The sequence below is a fragment of the Heterodontus francisci genome, chromosome 1 (genome assembly GCF_036365525.1).
Source record: "Heterodontus francisci isolate sHetFra1 chromosome 1, sHetFra1.hap1, whole genome shotgun sequence".
Lineage (NCBI taxonomy): Eukaryota > Metazoa > Chordata > Chondrichthyes > Heterodontiformes > Heterodontidae > Heterodontus > Heterodontus francisci.
In genome coordinates, this window is record NC_090371.1 from 127,160,229 (window position 1) to 127,175,430 (window position 15,202).

At 41.8% G+C, this 15,202-nt stretch overlaps 1 protein-coding gene across 6 annotated transcripts in view; it reads left to right on the plus strand.

The window, feature by feature from the left end:
- Window positions 1–15,202, plus strand: part of tec (tec protein tyrosine kinase) — a 220,643-nt gene that overhangs the window by 12,793 nt on the left and 192,648 nt on the right. For 2 of the 6 annotated variants that reach the window (XM_068035818.1, XM_068035836.1), the window contains exon 2: window positions 5,319–5,445. The exons of 3 other annotated variants lie outside the window; for them this stretch is intronic. The gene's annotated coding sequence lies outside the window, so the exon portion shown is untranslated. Of the gene's footprint in view, window positions 1–5,318; window positions 5,446–7,008; window positions 7,068–15,202 lie in introns of those variants that run through there. One more of the 6 variants, XM_068035827.1, reaches the window with a different exon arrangement.

Genomic DNA, 15,202 nt, shown 5'->3' on the forward strand with positions numbered 1-15,202 from the left:
CCTGCACATTGGCGCTGGACGCCGTTGCCGGCAATGACTCGCCCACCCCCTCCACGTCATTGCGGGGGGACGGGCGCTGCAGCCATGCAAATGAGCCACCGCGTTTGAAATTGCGGCGGCTCCATGACATGGTGCCCGTCTGCGTGGGCCACCTTTGTTTTACGTCCGCTGCCTACTTTGGTGGAGTTTTAAAATGTAGCCAACATATCTAGTCACTTTGGAACAGCAATGAATAATTGAAAGCAAAGCAGTGAAGAGTAGGTTGAAGGATATTGGGCTGAATTTGTACTGTGCTCTGGTCAGACTTCCCCTTGAGTTCGATTTTGGGATGAGGTACAGGTTCAGACTGGTGAAAGGCAACACAAGGACTTGAATTCAGGTATTACTTCATTCATAGATGACCGTTGCTTAGAGTGGGTTTCTGGGCAAGCTGGTGGATGGTAAAACATTGCACATTCAAGGTTTTTTTTTATAAGACTTAAATGCAATTAGAAGATACACATAGCTCCCAACTAGTTGAAAAAGTAATAATCCAAGTGAACAATGGAAAGACTTATGAAATTGTCTACCTTCACTTTCGAATGGCTTTTGTTATCAAGATCCACATGAAAGTTTTGGCTTTGATAAAAATAGCCTATGAGGATTCAGAGTAAATTCTGGGAATAGTTAAGAAACTGACTAAAGGGTGGGAAACGATGTGTATTGTTATGACCGAGGCAGGAGGAGTGCACTGTTAATTCAATCCCAGTTCTCCATGTTTCACAGCATATCAATTAAATTTTCCCACTACCCAAAGAACAGCCAATTAGATACTCTATTTGTTCCAGTATAAAGCCCACCACCCAAGTTTCTTTAATCAACAACAAAATTAACTATTTATAACACTAAGTCTTAACCAATAATGAGGTAAATCTATATACGAAAAGATTTTAAACTCCTTATTCTCCCTAGCCCTCATGCGCACACACACATGCATCCAAAAGCCAGTTAACCGGGAAAAAAGGATTTTGATTTACTGCTTTTCATATGAATAAAAGAAATAATATAATTTAGTTTGTCACATTCTGGTAGGAAGTTCTTTGGTTTGGTGAGGTTTCCCAGAGTCGAATAGTTGGATGCCACTCAACGTCTTTCCAGGGGAGGTTGATGAACAGTCTGTGGGTAGGCATTCATGGCAATTTAACTGCATCAGGCTTCACATAAGGTCTTCCATCAGGGGTGTAGCAACAAGTCTGCTCAGGTCTTACAGCAGCCGGATAGCAGTAGAAGATTTCTTCAAATTTCAGGATTTCTTAAAACACAGGACGTAACAGAAACCACACTTGATGCAGGGATTCTTCAGAGACAGGAGGCAACAGGAGTCTACCACCTTTGAAATACAGGGTTTCTTCTCAAGAGTTGCAGGATTCCTTGACAGAGAGGTAACACTTTTTTTCTGGGTCTTTCTCTCTGACCTCCAGGCAGGTCAAAACCAAGTTTCAAATGCCTTTTTTCTGTCTAACTCACTTTTTTTTTTAAAAAGGTCCAAAGTGAAACCAAAACCTTCCTAAACAGGTCACATATCCAGACATAGAGTCTTTCTTGTCATTCAAAGAGTAGCTCTGAGGAGGTCAAACCCCTTGCTCGTTTCCTTGAAATGACAGGTTTTCCTGTCCTTGTTTACAAATTCAGCTTTTTGCAGGTGTCTCAATCTCCACCAAAAAATCCTGTTTCAGTTTTTAAAGCACACAGAATTCTAAGTTTTTAATATAAAACAAAGCCTTAACAGTGTTCACTGCAGAAATTATTTCAGAGTGGGGAAAGTACTGAATGGCATGCTTCAAGGTGTAATGTTTAGGCCACGACTGTTTTGCATTTGTGTCAATGACCTGGATTCAGAAACTCGATGCAATATGGTCAAATTTGCAAATGATACCAAACTAGGAGGGACAGGGGGATGAAAAGATGCAGCTAAAACAACAGAACAAGTTGGACAAGATATGTAAGTGCTCACAACAAAGTCATTTCACGCAGACATCTGAAATACTGTACATAGCAAGGCAAAGTAGATGAGATGCCTACTTCATAAATTGGGTTGAGATACCCAAGGATGAATATGAAAGAGAAGTGTCTTAGTGGACTCGCCACCAAACATTTCCAACAAATTCACCATCATAAGCCAATAAAATGTTAAACTACATAGTTAGACCATTAGAATATATGTGGAAGGAGGTAGTGATGAAACTGTATGCTGCTCTGGTCAAATCATACCTTGAACACTATATCTAGTTGTGTTACCAAGGAAAAAGGAAGTTATCAAGCGCTGGAGATGGTGTTGAAGAGAGTCACAAGGCTGAACCTAATGTTAAAGGGAAGACTCAGAAAACTTGAATTTTCTGTCCAGTAAAGGAGATGTCTATAAATAATTAATGGAAAGGTAAATTTTGGGCTAAATATTTAAGTTAAGTAGCAAAAATACAATAAGGAATTCAGGAGAAACTTCTTTACCCAGAGAATGTGGAACTCGCTACTATAAGGAGCAGTTGAGGTGAATAGCATAGATAATTTTAAGGGGAAGCTGGATTAACACATAAGGGAGAAAGGAATAGAAGGTTATCCTGATACTAAAGCTTCATTCCAAAGAAAGGTCATCGACCCAAAACGTTAACTTTATTTCTCCCTTTACAGATGGTGCCTGACCTGCTGAATATTTCATAGAATGGTTACAGTACAGAAGGAGGCGATTCAGACCTTTTGTGTCTGTGCCAGCTCTCTGCAAGAACGCTGGCCCTGGGGAACCCCACCATATACCTTCCTCCAGTCTGAAAACCGTCATTAACCACTTTCTCTTTCCTGTCACCTGGGTAACTTTGTATCCATGCTGCTAATTTCCCTTTTATTCCATGGGCTTCAATTTTGGCAAGTCTATTATGTGGCATTTATCAAATGCCTTTTGGTAGTTCAGAGACACCACATGAACTGCGTTACCCTCATCGAACATCTCTGTTGCTCATCAAAAAAACTCAAATTTGCCTTTAACAAATCCATGCTGGCTTTCCCTGATTAATCTGCACTTGTCCAAGTGACTGTTAATTTTTGTCCCAGATTATAGTTTCTAAAGGCTTTCCCACCATCGAGGTTAAACTGACTGGCCTATAGTTGCTGGGTTTATCCTTATACTTTTTTTTTTGAATAATGTTGTAACATTTGCAATTATCCAGCCCCCTGGCAGCAACCCCATATCTAAGGAGGATTGAAAAATTATGGCCAGTGCCTCAGCAATTTCCTCCCTTACTTTCCTCAGGATCCTAGAATGCATCCCATCTGGTTCTAGTGACTTACAACTTTAAATACAGCCAGCCTTTCTAATACTTTCTCTTTTTATCAATTTTTCACCCATCCAGTGTCTTAACTACCATCTCTTTTTCCTATGACTTGGGCAACATCTTCCTTGGTAACGGCAGATGCAAAGTTCTCAAAAAAGTATCTCATCCATGTCCTCTGCCTCCATGCGTAGATCCCCTTTTTGGTCCCTAATTGGCCCAACCCCTCCTCTGACTCCCCTTTTACTATTTATATGCTTATAGAAGACTTTAGGATTCCTTTTAGATAAGCTGCCACTCTCTTCTCATACTCTGTCTCTGATTTCCTTCTTCATTTCACCTCTGAACTTTCTATATTCAGCCTAGTTCTCACTTGTATTATCAACCTGATGTCTGTCATACGTGTCCTTTTTCTGATTCATCTTTCTCATATCTTATAGAATCATAGGATGGTTACAGCACAGAAGGAGGCTATTGGCCCGTCATGTCTGTGCTGGCTCTCTGCAAGAGCAACACACCTAGTCCCGCTCCCCTGGCTTTTCCCTGTAGCCCTGAAAATTTGTTCTTTTCAGATAATTATCCAGTTCTGTTTTGAAGGCCTCAGCTGAATCTGCCTCCACTATACTGTCAGGCAGACCAGTCATTCCAGATCCGAACCACTCGCTGCATTAAAAAAAGCTTTTCCTCATGTCGCTGTTGCTTCTTTTGCCATTCACCTTAAATTGGTGTCCTCTAGTTCTGAATCCTTCCACCAATGGAAACAGTTTCTCCCCATCTACTCTGTCCAGACCCCCCCATGATTTTGAACACCTATCAAATCTCCTCTTGATATTTTCTTCTCCAAGGAGAACAGACCCAGCTTCTCCAACCTCTCCTCATTCCTGGAACCATTCTTGTGAATCTTTTCTGCACCTGTTTTAATGCCTTCACATTATTCCAAAAGTGTATTGCCCAGAATTGGACACAATACTTAAGTTGAGGCTGAACCAGTGTTTTATACAGGTTTATCATAACTTCCTTGTTTTGTACTCTATGCCACTATTTATAAAGTCCAGGATCTCATATGCTTTCTCAACCTCCTCTGCAACTTTCAATGATTTATGCATATATACCCCAGGTTCCTCTGTTCCTGCACTCCCTTTAGAATTGTACTCTTTTAACTTATACTGCCTCTCCTCGTTCTTCCTACCAAAAGGAATCACTTCACACTTCTCTGCATTAAATTTAATCTGCCACTTATCTGCCCTTTCCACCAGTCCGTGAATGTCCTCTTGAAGTTCATCGCTATATTCCTTACAGTTCACGATACTTCCAAGTTTTGCCATCCTCAAATTCTAAAATTGTGCCCTGAATACCCAAGTCTAGGTCATTAATGTACATCAAGAAAAGCAGGGGTCCCAACGCTGACCCCTGGGGAACGCTACCATACATCTTCCTCCAGTCTGAAAAACAACCGTGCACATCTACTCTCTGTTTGCTGTCACTCAGCCAATTTCGTATCCATGCTGCTACTGTCCCTTTTATTCCATGGGCTCTAACTTTGCTGACAAGCCTATTATGTGACACTTTATCAAATGTCTTTTGGAAGTCCACATACATTCCCACATTACCCTCAACAATCCTCTCTGTTACCTCATCAAAAACAAAAGCAAGTTAGTTAAACACAATTTGCCCTTAATAAATCTGTGCTGGCTTTCCTTAATTAATCCACATTTGTCCAAGTGATTATTTTGTCCCGAATCATTGTTTCTGAAGGCTTTCTCACCACCAAGGTTAAAGGCCTGTAGTTGCTGGGCTTGCAACCTTTTTTGAACAAGGATGTAACATTTGCAATTCTCTAGTCCTCTGGCATCACCCCTGTATCTAAGGAGGATTGGAAGATTATGGCCAGTGCCTCTACAATTTCCATCCTTCCCTAATTTCCCCTCCCTTGGATGCATCTCATCCGGTCTTGGTGACTTATCTACTTGTAAGAACTGCCAGCCTATCTAATACCTCCTCTTTTTCAATTTTTAGCCCGCCCAGTGTTTCAACTAAAAGCAAAATACTGCGGATGCTGGATATCTGAAATAAAAACAAGAAATGCTGGAAATACTCAGGTCCAGCAACACCTGTGAAGAGAGAAGCAGAGTTGACGTTTCAGGTCAGTGACCCTTCTTCAGAACAAGCAAATATTAGAAATGTAAAAGGTTATAAGCAAGTAAAGCGGGAATGGGGCAAGAGATAACAAAGGAGAAGGTGTAAATAGGACGAGGTCACAGAATAGCTGACCAGAAGGTCGTGGAGCAAAGGCAAACAATATGTTAATGGTGTGTTGAAAGACAAAGCATTAGTACAGGTAGGGTGTTAACGGACTGAAAATTGAACAGCCGCAAGTACAAACATGAAAAAAACCAGTGGGTAAGCAAACTGAACAAACTAAGATGAAATAAACACAGAAAAAAAAAGGAAAAAAAGGAAAAATAAAAAAATAACTAAAAATAAAAGTAAACTGGGGGGCCTGTCATGCTCTGAAATTATTGAACTCAATGTTCAGTCCGGCAGGCTGTAGTGTGCCTAATTGGTAAATGAGATGCCGTTCCTCGAGCTTGCATTGATGTTCACTGGAACACTGCAGCAAGCCCAGGACAGGGATGTAAGCATGAGAGCAGGGGGGAGTGTTGAAATGGCAAGCAACCGGAAGCTCGAGGTCCTGCTTGCGGACTGAGTGGAGGTGTTCCGCAAAGCGGTCACCCAGTCTGCGTTTGGTCTCCCCAATGTAGAGGATGCCACGACCAAACGCATCTTCCCCTCCCTTCCCCTGTCAGCATTCCGAAGGGATCGTTTCCTCTGTGACACCCTGGTCCACTCCTCCATTACCCCCACCACCTCATCCCCTTCCCATGGCACCTTCCCCTGCAATCGCAGGAGGTGTAATACCTGACCATTTACCTCCTCTCTCCTCACTATCCCAGGCCCCAAACACTCCTTTCAGGTGAGGCAGCAATTTACTTGTACTACTTTCAATGTAGTATACTGTATTCGCTGCTCACAATGTGGTCTCCTCTACATTAGCGAGACCAAACGCAGGCTTGGTGACCACTTTGCAGAACATCTCTGCTCAGTCTGAAAGCATGACCCCGAGCTTCCGGTTGCTTGTCATTTCAACACTCCCCCCTGCTCTCATGCCCACATCTCTGTTCTGGGATTGCTGCAGTGTTCCAGTGAACATTAATGCAAGCTCGAGGAACAGCATCTCATTTATTGATTAGGCACACTACAGCCTGCCGGACTGAACATTGAGTTCAATAATTTCAGTGCATGACAGCCCCCCCCCACCCCCTTTTAAATTTCAGTTATTTTTGTCTTTTTTCTTTTTATTTTATTTTAGTTTGTTTCATTATTATTTATTTTTTTTAACATGTGCCTGCCCACTGTTTTTTTTTCATGTTTGTGCTTTGGGCCAGGCTGTTCATTTTTCTGTCAATTAACACCCTCCCCGCGCTAACACTTTGCCTTTCAGAACACCATTAACATACCATTTTCCTTTGCTCTGTGACCTTCTGGTCAGTTATTCTGTGACCTTGTCCTATCAACACCTTCCCTTTTGTTATCTCTTGCCTCACCCCCCACTTTATTTGCTTAACACCTATTACATTTCTAACCTTTGCCATTTCTGATGAAAGGTCACTGATCTGAAGCATTAACTCTGTTTCTCTCTCCACAGATGCTGCCAGACCTGCTGAGTATTTCCAACATCTCTTGTTTTTATTCCAGATTCAAATGGTATGTTATTATTATAGCGGCATTAGAGTATAAGCGTAAAGAAGGCTACAATAGGGGTTTAGTGAGACCATACCTGGGTACTGTGTACAGTTTTGGTCTCCTTACGTAAGGAAGGATCATCTTGCCTTAGAGGGTGTGAAATGAAGGTTCATTAGACAGATTCCTGGGAAGTCCTCTGAGAAGAGATTGAATAGACTAGGCCTATGATATCTAGAACTTAGAAGAATGAAAGGAGATCTAATTGAAACACATAAAATGCTTAAGGAGCCTAATAGGGTAAATGCTGGGAAGATACTTCCCCTGGTTGGAGAGGCTGGAGCTAGGATCACAGCTCAGATAAGGGGTCAGCCATTTAGGACTGAGATGAGGAGAAATTTCTTCACTCAAAGGGTAATGAATCTACCCAAAGTGCTCTGGATGCTCAGTCATTGAAAGTATTCAAGACAGACATGATAGATTTTTGAATACTAAAGGAATTAAGAGATATGGAGATAATGCATGAATGTAGATTTGATGTAGATCAGCCATGATCTTATTGAATAGCATTGCAGGCTTGAAGGGGCAAACAGCCTACTCCTGTTCTATTTCTTATGTTCTTATGTAAATTGACAATTATAAATAGAGATCAATTTCCTTTTCCACTACTTTATGTAGCTGTGAATATGTATAAATCATTGTATGACTGAGGTTTCATAGTTGACTATATTGCATTTTCCATACAGTTTAAACAAATTGTAACTTCAAATGTTCCAGTGTAAGGGTTATGTTGTGAGATGTATGCAGGGTTTTAACTTCATAAGAAACAGTCTCATTTTGTCATGATCATGAAGTTAGGGCTGTAAAGTTAAGATAATTTTAGGACAAGATAGGCATTCTCTGGATCACTGCAATTTTGGAGTGGGCTGGGAAACAGGTAAGTGATGTCTCATGCAATTTTTAAGTACTACAAATACTCCTCCTGGCCCCACAAAAATCTTCCATCCACTGCCAGTTTCCTCCATTTCTCCCCTCCACAGGACTGCCTCCTTCCCCATTCAATGGCCTATTTACACTTGGCTCCACAGAGAAACTGTTGGATTTCCCAGCCTCCCCCATTGCCATTTGTGAATTGACTTAACACTCAAACTGAAAAGCATCTCCATTTAATTTCTGACCTATCTTCAGCAGAGCAGTTGTTAAACAATCTCCTTGATTTGTTTAAATACTTCACTGATTCATTTGAAGTTGGATTATTTAAAATTGTAGACATAGTTGTTGGCCTTTTGTTTTAATGTATCCCAAATCCTAATGAACTTTATTATTATGCGATTGGTATCATTCATTAGTGACTTCCCTTGCCTGCAAAATGTATTACCTGGATCACCCACCATTACCAAGTCAAGATATGCATTGCCTCTTGTGACTTCACTTGAATCAGACCTGTATTATGTCCACTACCTTAGATTTTGAAATATGTTTTATTTGATTGGTTGAAACCCTCCATTAAAATGAACTCTTTCTTTTCGCATATCTTTATGACATTGTAGGCTAGACTGTTTTCCACCTTATTCTGACCTGATAAGTTTTCGGTCATCACAGATGTTAGCTTTATCCTGTCAGACTAGTTTAATGTTATGACTTTCCACTTAAATGGGTATAATTTATTTCACCTCTGAGGTTACTGTTTCAAATGTGTATCCTTGCTCATATTTCTAGCTTTTGCATTTTTAAACATAATGTAACCTCCTGGATTCATGTCTGCGGCCACAGAAACTCCTGCCTGCCCCCTAACTGTAGAATCCCACAGTAACTGCTTTCCACACCTTCCTCCTGCTCCCCTGTACACTTATGCCATGGATTTGGCTCTGGCAGTACTCCCCAGTGGAACCATCACCCTCACTATTATTTGGAACTGAATTCCAGTTGGAGAGCAAGATGCACTCCGGGAACTCCTGCACTACCTGCCTGGTCCTGCTTGACTGTCTGGTATCACCCATTCCCTCTTTACCTGCGCAACATTGGGCTGCAGACTGACCACATCCAGAAACGTGCTATTGATATAATTCTCTATACGCCCGGGTTCTTCTGCTCCCGCAAACCCTTTAGAATTGTATGCTTTATTTTGTATTGCCTTTCTTTGTTCTTCCCACCAAAATGTATCACTTCACACTTCTCTGCATTAAATTTCATCTGCCACATGTCTGCCCATTCCACCAGCCTATTTGTTCTCTTGAAGTCTATCACTATCCATCTTACAGTTTGCTATACTTCCAAGTTTTATGTCATCTGCAAATTTTGAAATTGTGCCATGCACAGCCAAGTCTAGGTCATTAATATAGATAAAGAAAAACAGGTGTCCTAATGCTGACCACGGGGGAGCCCATACTTTCCTCCATTCTGGAAAAAAAACATTCACCGCTCCTCTGGTTTCTCTCATTCAAGCAACTTTGTATCCATGTTACCACTGTCCCTTTTATTCCGTGGGCTTCAACTTTGCTGACAAGCTGATTATGTGGCAATTTATCAAATGGTTTTTGGAAGTCCGTGCACATCAAATGCTTTACCCTCATCGAACCTCTCTGTTACCTCATCAAAATAGAAGTAAGCCTGAGGATTGGGAATGCAATTGTAGTAATCCTGAGGATTAGGAGTGTTTTAGAAACCAGGAAAGGGCCACCAAAGGGTTGAAAGAAAGGGGGGAAAAGAATTGAGAGTAAACAAGCCAGGAATATGAGACTAGATTGCAAGAGCTTTTATTAGTATATGAAAAGGAGAAGATAGGATAAAGCAAATGTTGTTCCTTAAAAGTCAGAGACAGGAGAAATTATCATGGGGAATAAGGAAGTGGCAGAGACGTCAAACAAATATGTTGTGTCTTCTACTGTGAAGGCAGACACAAATTACATACCAGAAATAGAGGGTAACCAAAGGGCTAATAAGAGTGAGGAACTTAAGGTCATTGGTATCAGCAGAGAAAAAGTATTGGAGAAACTTAAGAGACTAAAAGCCGATAAATCCCCAGGAACTGATGGCCTACATTCAAGGGTTCTAAAAGAGGGTGCTGCAGAGATAGTGGATGCACTGATTATGCTTTTTCAAGATTCCCTAGATTCTAGAATGGACCTTGCAATTGGAAGTTAGCAAATGTAACTCCCCTATTCAAGAAAGGAGGGAGAAAGAAAATGGGAAACTATAGGCCAGTTAGCCTGCCATCAGACGTCAGAAAAATGCTGGAATCTAAGTCTTAAAGTCTAAGTCTGGAAGTCTTAAAAATGCACTTAGAAAATCTTAGCGTGATCAAACAAAGCCAACATCGTTTTACAAAGGGAAATATATTAGTTTTTTGAGGATGCAACTAATAGGGTAGATAAAGGGAGACCAGTAGATGTGGTATACTTGAATTTTGAGAAAGCCTTCGATAAGTTATCACACAAGATTAATGTGCAAGGTAAGGGCTTGTGGAGTTGGGGGTAATATATTAGCATGGATGGAGGATTGGTTAACGGACAGGAAGCAGAGGGACGGGAAAAATGGGCCATTTTTAAGTTGGCAGGCTGTAACTAGTGGAGTGCTGCAAGGATCAGTGCTGGGGTCTCAGCTATTTACAATCTGTATGATTTAGAAGAAGAAGCCGATAGTAATGTATCCAAGTTTGCTGCTGATAGAAAGCTAGGTGGGAATGTAAGCTGTGAGGAGGACACAAAGAGATATAGACAGGTTAGGTGAGTCGGCAACAAGGTGGCAGATGGAGTATGATGTGGGGATGTGTGAAGTTTATTCACTTTGGCAGTAAGAATAGAAAAACAGAATATTTTTAAAAGGCGTGAAACTTTTAAATGTTAATGTTTAGAGAGACTTTGGTGTACTTGTGCAAGGAATACACAGTTAGCATGAGGCACAGCAAACAATTAGGAATGCAAATTCATGTTGGCCTTTTATTGCAAGGGGATTGGTGTACAAGAACAAGGAAGTCTTCCTATCATTGTATAGGGTTTTGATGAGACTACATTTTGAGTGCAGTTTTGGTCTCCATATCTAAGGAAGGATATACTTGCCTTAGAAGCAGTGCAGCAAAGGTTCACCAGACCGGTTCTTGGGATGAGAGGGTCATCCTAAGATGAGAGGCTGAGTAAGTTGGGCCTATATTGTCCGGAGTTTAGAAGAATGAGAGATGATCTCTTTGAAACATATATGATTTTGAAGGGGCTTGACAAGGTAGACACTGAGAGGTTGTTTCCCCTGGCTGGGGAATCTGGAACACAGGGGCACAGCCTCAGGATAAGGGGTTGATCATTTAGGACTAAGATGAGAAATTTCTTCATGCAGAGGGTTGTGAATTTTCTTAATTGTCTATCCCAGAGGGTTGTGGTTGCACCATCATTGAGTATTATTCAAAGCTGAGATCGATTTGATTCAGAGAGATCAAAAATCTAGGGATATGGGGAGCGGGCAGGAAAGTGGTGTTGAGGCAGAAGATCAGCCATGATATTTAGATGAGCACTTGAAACGCCATAGCATACAAGGCTACGGGCCAAGTGCTGGAAAATGGGATTAGAATAGTTAGGTGCTTGATGGCCGGCACAGACACGATGGGCCAAAGGGCCTGTTTATGTGCTGTATAGCTCTATGACTCTATGATCATATTGAATGCCGGAGCAGGCTTGAGGGGCCAAATGGTGCACTCCTGCTCCTATTTCTTATGTTCTTGTGTTCAAAAAAAACTCGATCAAATTAGTTAAACATGATTTGCTCTTAGCAAATCCATGCTGGCTATCCTTAATTAATCCAAATTTGTCCAAGTGACTGTGTTAATTTTGTCCTGGATTATCATTTCCAACTGCTTTCTTATCACCAAGGGTAAACTGACTGGCCTATAGTTGCTGGGTGTGTCCTTACATTCTTTTATGAACAAGCGTGTATTATTTGCATGCCTCCAGTCCTCCAGCACTAACCCACCCGCCCTCCACCCCCCACCGCCCGGGCCAGTTCCTCCACAATTTCCACCCTTCATTTCCTCAGTATCATTGGATGCATCCCGACTGGTCTTGGTGACTTATCAACTTTAAGTACAGCCAGCCTTTCTAATTTCTAATACTTCCTCTTTGTGGATATTTAGCCCATTGAATATATCACCTATTACCTCTTTCTGACTTTGGCAGCATCTTCCTTGACAAAGACAGATACAAAGTACTCATTTAGTACCTCCAGCTTGCCCTCTGCCTCCATGCATGAATCCCCTTTTTGGTCCTTAACTGACTCTATTCCCCCATTTTACCCCCTTTTTATCACCCTTTTGCTATTTACGTGCTTATAGAAGACTTTTAATTCCCTTTTATATTGGCTGCCAGTTTCTTCTGATGCTCTCTCTTTGCCTCTCTGATTGCGTTTTCACTTCCCTTCTGAACTTTCTGTATTCAGTCTGGTTCTCACTTGTAATATCAGCCTGACATCTGTCATATGCACTCTTTTTCAGCTTCATCTTGATAATCTAATTCGTCATTTAGGGATCTCTAGCTTTGTTTGTTTTACCTTTCTCTCCGTGGGAATGTACCTTGACTGAACCCGAGCTATCTCCTCTTTAAATGCAGCCCATTGTTCAATTATAGTTTTGCCTGCTAATCTTTGATTCCAATTTTCCTGGGCCAGATCCATTCTCACTCAATTGAAATTGCTGCCCCACTGCCCCAATTAATTATTTTTACTCTGGATTGCTCCTTGTTCTTTTCCAAAGCTATGCTAAACGTTATGATACCTTATGAACCTTATGTGGTGTCCCGCAGGGATCTGTGTTGGGACCTCAATTATTCACATTATTCATTAATGAAATGGATGATAGCATAGTAAGTCATATATCCAAATTTGCTGATGATACAAAGTTAGGCGGCATTGTAGACAGTTTAGATGATAGCATAAAATTGCAAAGAGATGTTGACAGACTAGGTGAGTGGGCAAAACTGTTGCAGATGGATTTCAATGCGGTCAAGTGTGAGATTATCCATTTTGAACAAAAAAAGGATAGAGCAAGGTACTTTCTAAATGGGAAGAGGTTAAGTACAGTGAATGTCCACGAGTAAGTGCAGAGTAAGTTTGCTGGGGCCCTGGCATAGATTTTTGTATCATCATTAGCCACGGGTGAGGTACCAGAAGACTGGAGGATAGCTAATGTTGTGCCTTTATTTAAGAAGGGCAGCAGGGATAAGTCAAGGAGCTGCAGGCCGGTGAGCCTTACATCAGTGGTGGGAAAGTAATTTGAAGGGATTCTGAGAGACAGGATTTATATGCATTTGGAAAGGCATGGTCTGATTAGGGATTGTCAGCATGGCTTTGTGCGTGGGAAATCATGTCTCACGAATTTGATTAAGTTTTTCGAGGAGGTGACCGAGAGGATTGACGAGGGCAGGGCGATGGACGTTGCCGACATGGACTTTAGCAAGGTTTTTGACAAGTTCCCACATGGTAGGCTGGTCCAGAAGGTTCGAACACATGGGATCCAGGGTGAGCTAGCCAATGGATGCAAAATTGGCTTGGTGATAGGAGGCAGAGGATGGTAGTGGAGGGTTGTTTTTCAGATTGGAGGCCGGTGACCAGTGGTGTGCTGCAGGGATCGGTGTTGGGCCCTCTGTTGTTTGTCTTATATATTAATGACTTGGTTGTGAATGTAGGGGGCATGATTAGTAAGTTTGCAGATGACACCAAAATTGGTGGTATCGTGGACAGTGAAGAAGGTTGTCTCAGGTTACAGCAGGATATAGATCAACTGAGAAAGTGGGCAAGGGATTGACAAATGGAATTTAACGCAGACAAGTGTGAAGTGATGCATTTTGGGAAGTTAAACCAGGGCAGGACATATACAGTGAATGGCAGGGCCCTGGGGAGTGTTGTGAGCAGAGAGACCTTGGGGTGCAAGTACATAGTTCCCTGAAAGTGGCAACACAGGTAGACTGTGTTGGGAAGAAGGCGTATGGCATGCTTACCTTCATCGGCCGAGGCATTGAGTACAAGAGTTGGGACGGTCATGTTACAGTTGTACATAACGTTGGTTAGGCCGCATTTGGAGTACTGTGTGCAGTTCTGGTCGCCACGGTGCAGAAATGATTCACAAGGATGTTGCCTGGTTTGGAGGGCTTGAGTTATAAAGAGAGATTGGATAGGCTGGGTCTGTTTTCCCTGGAACAAAGGAGGCTGAGAGGGGACATGATAGAAGTATATAAAATTATGAGAGGCATAGATAGGGTGGATAGCCAGAGTCTGTTTCCCATAGTAGCGGTGACTAAAACTAGATGGCATAGATATAAGGTGAGAGGGAGGAGGTTTAAAGGGGATCAAAGGGGTAAATCTTTCACACAAAGAATAGTGGGTATCTGGAATGAGCTGCCAGAAGAGGTGGTGAAGGCAGGAACAGTAGCAACATTTAAGAGGCACCTGGACAGGTACTTGAATGAGCAAGGCATAGAGGGACATGCAATTAATGCAGGCAGGTGGGATTAGTATAGATGGGCATTATGGTCGGCATGGACGCGGTGGGCCGTAGGGCCTGTTTCTATGCTGTATGACTCTATGACTCTAAGTTTAGGGAGGGAATTCCAGAGCAATGGCCTAGATGGCTGAAAGCATCACCATTAATACTGGTGTGGTGGTGGGGATGGGTTGGGTGTTGCGGTCGGTGGGGGTGGGATCCACAAGAGGCAAGAGTTGGAGTACTCCAGATTTTTGAAAGTTGTAACACTGGAGATGGTTGCATAGATGGGGACTGGTGAGGCCATGGAAGGATTTGAACAAGAGAAATTTAAAGTCGAGATATTGGTGGACTGGGAGTCACTGTAGGGCATCAAGCACAGGGGTGATAGAATGGGATTTGCTGCAGGTTAGGATACGTCAGCAGAGTTTTAGAAGAGCTCAACTTTATAGAGGGTGAAAAATGGGAAATAAGTTTTTAAGAGGGATTGTTTTGATTGCTTGAGAGAGAAATTTAACCAGTATATATGTTTCTTTAACATCCTGTCTATGCACTGTAAAGATACTTGTCAACACTGTTTACACCATTGCATTGCAATCTTGGAAAACATTTTCTTGACCATTTGTGCTTTAATTCTAATCCCAAGAGTTGCAGATCATATCCATTTATTTAATTAAACTAATAGCAGTTGGAGGACTAA